The sequence below is a fragment of the Haplochromis burtoni genome, unplaced genomic scaffold, assembly GCF_018398535.1.
Source record: "Haplochromis burtoni strain Fernald_Lab_line unplaced genomic scaffold, NCSU_Asbu1 Contig_547, whole genome shotgun sequence".
Lineage (NCBI taxonomy): Eukaryota > Metazoa > Chordata > Actinopteri > Cichliformes > Cichlidae > Haplochromis > Haplochromis burtoni.
The window spans coordinates 167,490-175,847 of NW_024582908.1; the positions used below are offsets into that span (position 1 = coordinate 167,490).

At 42.3% G+C, this 8,358-nt stretch overlaps 1 protein-coding gene across 4 annotated transcripts in view; it reads left to right on the plus strand.

The window, feature by feature from the left end:
• The first annotated feature begins 777 nt into the window (after window positions 1-777).
• The window catches only part of rnf220a (ring finger protein 220a), a 162,360-nt gene continuing 154,779 nt past the window's right edge, over window positions 778-8,358 (plus strand). Inside the window, exon 1 of one of the 4 annotated variants that reach the window (XM_042214306.1) lies at window positions 778-1,169. The gene's annotated coding sequence lies outside the window, so the exon portion shown is untranslated. The remainder of the gene's footprint in view (window positions 1,170-8,358) is intronic. The other 3 variants (XM_042214305.1, XM_042214307.1, XM_042214308.1) reach the window with 3 other exon arrangements.

The window sequence follows — 8,358 nt, forward strand, 5'->3', positions numbered from 1 at the left end:
TGTGGTGTTAAGAAACAGTCTCCACACATGCGCGAGGTTGGTCATTCGTAAAACAAAAAACAACCCCCCCCCCCCCCCCAAAAAAAAAAAAAAAAAAAAAAAAAAAAAAAAAAAAAAAAACAAAAAAAAACAACAAGCACAACGACCAACACACAACAACCCAAAACCAAACAAAAAACAACCCCCCCCCCCAACAAAAAGAGAAAAGAAAAATAAAAACTTAAAAAACAAAAAAAAGGCCTTAATTACGTTTTATTTTTGTGGAATTCGAAAACGAAACGTCACTTAGATTAAGTTATTAAAACGGCAGGAATGTTAAACGCACGTTAAACGCTCTCGGGATATTAACACTTTTAGGTTACTAAAAGAATATCTTTCGTTCGTTCGTTCCCAGGGAAGGAAAGAGAGCTTTCCTGACTCGGGCCGCTGTGAAGGCCACGCACGATAAACACGCTCACATCAAAATGGTTCGCAAACGATTATGAAGTGAAAGTGTGGAGTTTTACTCGAGACGGGGCACACAGACGGTCTGCGTGTGTTTGTCAGTCATTTAGCGACCCGAGCGCTGCGCGGCAGCACTGCACCTCAGAGCGCACTGGACCCAGGACACCCGCTCCCTCCCCCGTCTTCCCCATCCACCCCCACACTCCCTTCTCAGAGCCTCGCGCAGCCCAGCTCCAGCCTCACACACGTCGCTATTGAGCACCCCCCCTCCCTCCCCCTTCCACACACACGCCACCGCTCACGCCTGCCGCTGTCTCTGCGATCCTGCGCTCTCTCGCCGGCTTCAGTCCTCTTTCTCGCACTGATCGTCCCTCTCGGTCGATAGAGGGGCTGCACGCGCGATTGCGCTATTGATACCCACTTTACAGTGTGTCTGTGGAAAGTCACCCTCTCTCTCTCTCCCTCTTTCTCTCTCTCCCTCGCGCTCTTCTCCTCCTCTCCGGCTGCTCTTTGGTAAACTAACAGGGAGGTGTTAACTACTTTTGCTTGTCCAAAGCGCCTCCCGTTATCTCCGGCGCTGCTGCGCAAGAGCCACAGGGGCCAGAGCTGCTGATACTCTACCCGCAGAAAAGTTTTCAGCTTTTTGTGAGGATAAAAAAGAAGAAGAAGAAGAAGCCGGAAACCCGGGAGTCGTCTTTATGAAAAGCGGATTCATCCACGGCAAGGTGAGTAACACTCGGAGTTTTTTTGTGTTGTTGTTGTTGTTATTGTTGGGTTTGAAGCTCACACAGTTTGTGCTTCCACACCTTTCCGCCGCTTCTCTCCGCTTTGGAAGCGCGTTTCGAGTCGGGAAACTTTTTCTCGGGGATTTGTGCGCCGTAAGTGCTGCGCGAGGAGATTTCCACGCGTGGAAAAGAATGAAAAAAAAAAAAAAAAATTATATATATATATAGAATTTATATTATTATTTATTATTACACATATAATTATATACATAATTATATAAACAAATCTCTTCGTGAATGCGTGTGCGTTTATATTTGTTTGTCTCTTTATATATGCGCGCGTGCATGCGCATATGCGAGGTCCCCAAACAAGAACAAGATTCTTGAAAGCACTCGCATTATTTCGTGCGTGTGTGGATGACATTGTGCCGAACACGACCGCCCTACAGCCGCACCGCGCGATCTCACTGCAACCAAAGGCTGAACTTTGTAAACTTTAAACATCATCACTGGAGATAAAGACGGATCACAGCTGCTGGAAGCCACCTGAATTATCGCCAAAGCCTGCAGTCAGTCAGAGAAATGAAATAAAATTTTACAGCCTTATTATTTCTGCTCCTCCTCTGGGACCACTTTTGTCTTATTAACCGGCGATTATAAGCGTCAGTCGCGGGCCTGCTGTGACTATATTTATTTAAAAGTTCGGCTTTAGTTCTTCCCATGAAGGTTTCAGGGGTTCCAGCTCACTGAATGCCTCCACCGGCGGTTTTCAGTGGAAGTTACTGTTGCTCTGTAGCACTAACGCTCGTAATGATGAGGGCATGTGGCTCAAACGGCCGCATATTGGCTCCGTTAGCTGGGGTTTAATAAACACTCACATCAGTCAGATTTTAATGCATCACAAAAAGCGCAAAGAGGAGTTTATGAAGGACTTCTGTTCCACAGCTTTGGCATCACTCATCGTTCTAAACTCTTCTGCGTTTTAATCTTCAAATTGGAACTCATATTTATATCGATTATCTATTCATACAATTACTGAAGAGTTATTTGAAAAGGAACACAAGAAAAAGGAGGAGAATAAAGACGCCGAGGTGATTTTGCATTTACTTCTGCTGCCACGAGCGGCTGTAAATACTCCTCTTAAAATGAAGCTCTCACAGAAACAGACGGCGTAAATTTAAACAGAAAAAGTGCCACTTTGTGTACTCCCTTGCGCTTACACCCAAGCGTGCACACACACACACACACACACACACACACACACACACACACACGGGCCTCAACTCTGTTGGAAAACACCTGTTAACTAGGGAGCACAGTGCAATTTACATCCTTCCCCCTAAACTAGATATGCGGCACCCAGCCGGTGGAAGTCCCGGGGGCCTTCCAGCTTCATGGCCGAGCACACAGAGGCAAAGTGCGGATTCATTTAAGCGGCAGCTCCCGCTGCTGCTGCTGCGTTTGCATTATGGAAGACCACATTTGTAACATTTTTCAGTGCTTCATCGGCGGGAAAAATAATAAAAGTAATTATTACTGACATTAACAATTAACTTGATCGTTTCTTTTATTTAAGTATCACTTTGGCAAACAGATGTCACGCCCCTATAGTCTGTGTAGTTTATGCGTTTCCTCTATTCACTTCAGGCCTGACGTGTTGAATTTTATTTGTTTCCATTTCTCTAAATGATTAAGGACTCAATGAATCAAACAGCTCGTGTTAATAGTTAAAATATATATATTTAACTTTTGCTCACTCTTCTGTTCGCAGTCTCCCTGTACTCTGGCCTTGTCAGTCAGTACTTTTTATTTTATTTTATATTTTTTATGACGGACTTCATAGAAGGAAACAACAGAGCTCTCGAGCACGCGCCCTCATCCACGCGCATTAGTGGGCAAAGATGGAACGCTTCTGAGAGGGAATAATAAAATTAGGAGTCTGGGAAAAATGCGGCACACCTATTAGCAGTAATTTCCAAGTTAAAAAGTCCTCTCAGCGCCGGCAGTAAATCGCGCGTAAAAACGCATTTTGGAGCAAAGGTGGACTCGAGGCGGGTCATTGAACTCATAATTATAGCCCCTCCGAAATAAATAAATGAATAAGTAAATTAATAAATGAATGAATTAATAAAAATCAGAAACTCTGCTCCGGGTCCAGATCCACTGATCTGGTGAATCACTTTCGATTGATTTTATTGATTGTCAGATCAACGAGGCCTGACTTCTAAAGAGCAGGCGAACCTTTTTCATTTTCCAGCCAAACACATTAGCGAGCAATAATTATCTTTTAAACGGCAACATGTGCTGCTGACATATTATGTCCAATTACTCATATAGATAACAGTGATTTATAGCCGAGGCTTCCGATGGGGACAGAACAATTTTGTAATTTATTTTGCTCTCATTTACCGGTGAAGAAAACGTTCCTTTCTTCCATATTTAGCGGTATCATTTCTCCACTAAAAGCTCCGATACTTATCCATTTCCCCCCGATATATCAATGTGTTATTGTATAACATTTCAAAGCACTAATATTCCAAAGTTGATATCCATGCATGTAGTAGTAGGTTCATTTTTTGCGTAGGTGGTGGTGTCAGTTTTCAAAAATAAGCTTCAAATCACAGTTAAATTTTTACATTTGAAATAAGAAACTTATAATGATGTATTAAACTAATTTCATTTTTTAAAAGTGTTTCTAATTTAAAGGCTCTTTTAGTCCAGCTTCTCTCGCTGGACTAAAAGAGCATTGGCATAATTGGCATTATTTTTAATTTGGGCAATTTAAAGTTGTATTTTTATCTGTATACTAATTGTGATTATTTTTAAAATAGTTACTTTTTTTAAATTAAACGTGCCTGACTGTAAAACGCTGTCACGCAGACGCTGATGTATGATTTTATTATTTTTTTTTGCGTGTTTTCAGACTTGGTGATTCATAGGCTGCCGCTTATTTCTCGTGTCATTTGACACGAAGCAGGCTTTGCTTCATAGGCAAATTTAAAACGCCTTTTTTAATACTTTACGTATTTATTTCTCTTTAAGATAATTCTTATTTTTTTATTTATATTTTTTCATTTATAACTTTTTTGTGCTCTCTGTTATTAAATTCAGAGAACAAGAATAATGAGAATAATTTATAATGTATGTATCCAAAAATATGAAAGGATTAATTAATTATTTTTAAGGGAAAGAACTTAGGTGCACTTTGTAATTGAAAGTATCGAAATACTTCATTTTCTTATTTTATTTTATTTTTTTACTTAGGCCTATCCTCTCTCTGTCTCTCTCCCCCCTCCTTGCCCTTCCTACATAAAAAGTCTGCAGGCGCACAAAAGAGAAGGAAAAGTGTCGAGTTCGAGGGAAAACTAACGAAAGATGATTTATTCGTCAGCGCTTTTGATTCTACCCCTCCTCCTGCCACCTCTGTGTTCCTCTCCCTCAGCAGTCAGCTGTTAATGCTCGCCGCTGATCTCGTTTGCTCCCCTTCTTTGCGCACAGAGCAGTGGACTAAAAATTAATGTCCATTTCACACCTCTTTCCCGGATCGATAGCTGCAGGGGAGGGAGAGGAGGTGTTATTTCATTTGGAATCCAGAGAAGCGCCGCGTTCCGAATAAAAGGAAAGCCTCCCGCCTGCTTAATTATCAGGAAACCGTCTAAACTTTTGCTTTCACTGCGGCACCGCTGATCGCTCCAGAATCACATCTATAATCAGATGTAGATGCTGTGCGCCTCTGCCGCCGTGTGAGAAGCTTTTCTGCTGCTTCCCGTGTTTTATTTGTTCGTCTCTCTGGAGGACAGTAATTAAGATTTTTTCCCCCTAAAGGCGGGACTGTAACTTGTTGCAAGAAGCGTTTCTTTTCCTTCCAACTTTCCCCCCACCTCTCATTTCATTGTGAACAGCTCCCAGAATAAACCCGCTGTAAATTCACCGTCATTCAGATCCGCGCAAACTCGTTCTCATCCAAACAGAGGCCATTTCTCACATTTGGAAATACTAAGGCGTCATGACGCGCGCATTAACACCCCCCTCCCACCCCGTCTCTCTCCCATAGTAAATAATCTCTAGTCTCGACTGTTTGATGATCTCCCCCCCCCCCCCTTATAAGTCCTATTAATATGCATTCTTTATTAAAAGCAGAACCAGGTCCTTCTCCACTTATCCGACATCTCCTTCCCTCCCCCCACGCATCCGAAATCCAGAGTGCGTTTTATTATATTTTGTTGTGCTAATAAACACTGGAGCTTATTTGACATGCAGACGGGTAATTGAAATAAACGCGTCGCCGGTAAATAACAAGTGTTTGAACACGCAGACACGAGAGCGAGGCCCTCCTTGGAGAGAAAGTGCGTCCTGCGCCGTCTGCATCTTAAAACTTTGTGTCATTGTTGTCGCGTTAGCGCTGATATAATCACCGTAATTAAGTGCGGAGAGCCGGATGCAATCATTTAATGGCTGGATATTGTAGGGCTGTCGCGCTTATCAAAACCCACCAAATGTTTTCCCTCCGTGGAAATTGCAGCCTGTCCGCAATGCAGAGAGTTGTTTTTTTATGAGGAGGTTTTGATTGATTTGTATAATACTTCATATTTGAACTTGAAGCAAAAGTTTTTATTTTATAGTTTTTTTGTTTTGTTTTTTGTACAAATTACTTTCATGTCATCATATCTATCGATTTATATTTAAGAAAAAAAAATCATACTAGATATTTTAACATGAATGAATGTGCTTTGTCTATTTTATTGGCTATGGAAGCATTATTAAATCATATTAAGGACCTATGTGGAATACAGGCCTCCAATATTGATGTCATTATTTTTTCTTTTACCAACCAGCAAATGAGAATTCATGTGCAGTCTTAAAGTTTATCCTCTCTCTGCAAACATGCAATTATTCCTTTTATTGATGACAGGAAAGGGGAGTAGCTCACGTTCAGTCATTTTTCTGCTGGACGGAAATCACTCCATGGAGGGGATGCGGCACTGTGTGTTTAATGGTTTGATTGCATTGGAGAAGGCAGCCACTGGTAATGCCGTTATAGAGGGAAATATCACTTGGAGACGTTATTGGCAACAAGAGAAAGTCAAAGAATTAGCCTAATGGGGAGAAGGAGGTGGCGGCGGGGAGAGAGTTGTGTCGGATGTCAGATACTTTCTATTCTCCATATTGCTCTGTGTCTCTGTGCATCTGTCTCTATCCCCTTGCCCCCCCCCCCCCCCTCCGCCCAGCCGCCACATCATATCTCTCTCAGGTTTCCCCCCTATCCGTCAATTACACTATGAAACGGATCACAGGCTCCCTGCTTGGAAAATAAGCTAATATTCACCCACCACCCCCCTTTCTCTCGCTCCTCTCTCCTTCGCACACCTCCCCAGAAGACACCGTTGGTGCATTTGCGTCCATCGATTGCACACAGGCGCTATTCGGGTAGCCTACTTATCATTTTTCTCTGCGGCCAGCGAGTCATCCAGGCAAGAAGGAAACAAGACTGATACAGGGAGGGTGATCTAAGCAGCCAGTGTGGAAATGTGCACACACACCTGCAGAAGCGTTGCCTTTTCACATCTACAAATCTGCACACAAAGCAGACTGATATCCACATATCCACTTTATGCTCTGTGGATGGCTTCTGATAAGAAAAGGATCTGGTTGTTGCTTGAGCATCCTCCTGCCGCCTGAGGCCAACTTTTGACCTCTGTGATGAGCAGAAAGGATCATCGGTGTGAACAGAAGTTTCTCTCTGGTCATATCATTGATACTTACTGCACAGTAGAGGATTATATTGCGGCAAAAGCTGTAAGTGAAAACAGTGTACCTGGCAACAGTTTTTCCTTGTTAAACTGGAGCTAATTGGCTTGCACGCAGCCTGTAGAACAAACCGGCCAGCCGCCTGTCTGCCTGCCAGCCTGCTAGATTAGTGGCTGTTGTTGTACAACCCGGCACAGCAATAAAGACTCGTAGGAGGGTGGCTGGTGCCACACACAGTCAGTTCCACTCCTGCAGGATGGAGAGCAAGCATGCCACCTGTTTGGCTCTTTTGTATTTGAAAAGTCAGAATTTATAAGGATTACGTCTTCAACAGAAGACGGTCTTTTCTGGTTTTAACTTCACTGTCATAAACTCAGGTACACTTTCCATATTAACAGCACCATAGATAAAGCACAGGCAGTGGTTTAAAAGAACTAAAGAGCACAGGGTGGTCTATATGTTTAATTCTATGAAAAGCTGTGTTTATGTGCATCAAATTCGATACATCCAAAAATTAACAACATTATTCGAGCAAACAAAAAAACAACAACATGCAGATACTTTGTTAAACCAAGAATCCAGCAATTACCTTTGATGATGGTGATCCGTGAGCTATGGAACAGTGTGCTTTTCTCATTTAGCCTTGCCTGACACCAGAAATTAGCTGGCCCTGCTGAAGTAGGCCTCGCTGCTGCTGCTGCTGTCATGAATAAAAATTCCTGCCACAGGTCCAGAATCATTTCTGTGTGCAGGCCATGACTCTGCGTCTCAGAAATCACAAAGACTCATTTGAGAAAGAAATCCCTTTTTTACTTTGCAGAATGAATGTCACAGAAAGCTTCTGGGAAAGACCAAAAAAACACACAGACTCTCTTTATTTCTGCATTTAAACATTTGGAAAGAAAACACAAAATGAATAAATCGCTCATGGTTAAGCGAGAAAAAAAGTCAAGAAAATCTACAGAGTACATCGCACTCTTGTCCAATCATTATTGATTTTACTGGTGAATATTGTGTCATTATCCACCCCAAGATGATATCTGTATGTGTGCGCGTGCTCCTTTTATTAAATCTAACTGCAATATTTTTCACTGCTGATGCATACATCTGCGGTTAACTGCAGCAGCTGTTGACTGCAGCAAATAATGTGGCTACAGATTTCATATCAGAGAAGGATGAGCGAAGAAGAAAAAGGGGAGGAAAGAAACACAAGAAGAGATATTCGAAAGACATTTGGAAACAAAATTAGGGTTTTAGAGGCGAACGGAAAGACAAGGACAAATAATATGAGCGAGAACAAGAGAGAGGAGAGAGATAAATGCGTGTGATTCTTATTCACAAGGACGTTTGAGCTTTGCCTCGCGGCCAGACATGAATGAGTAGATTTCAATAGTATCGACTGTTGCTTCGGACATTAGCAAACACGCATGTACACACACAC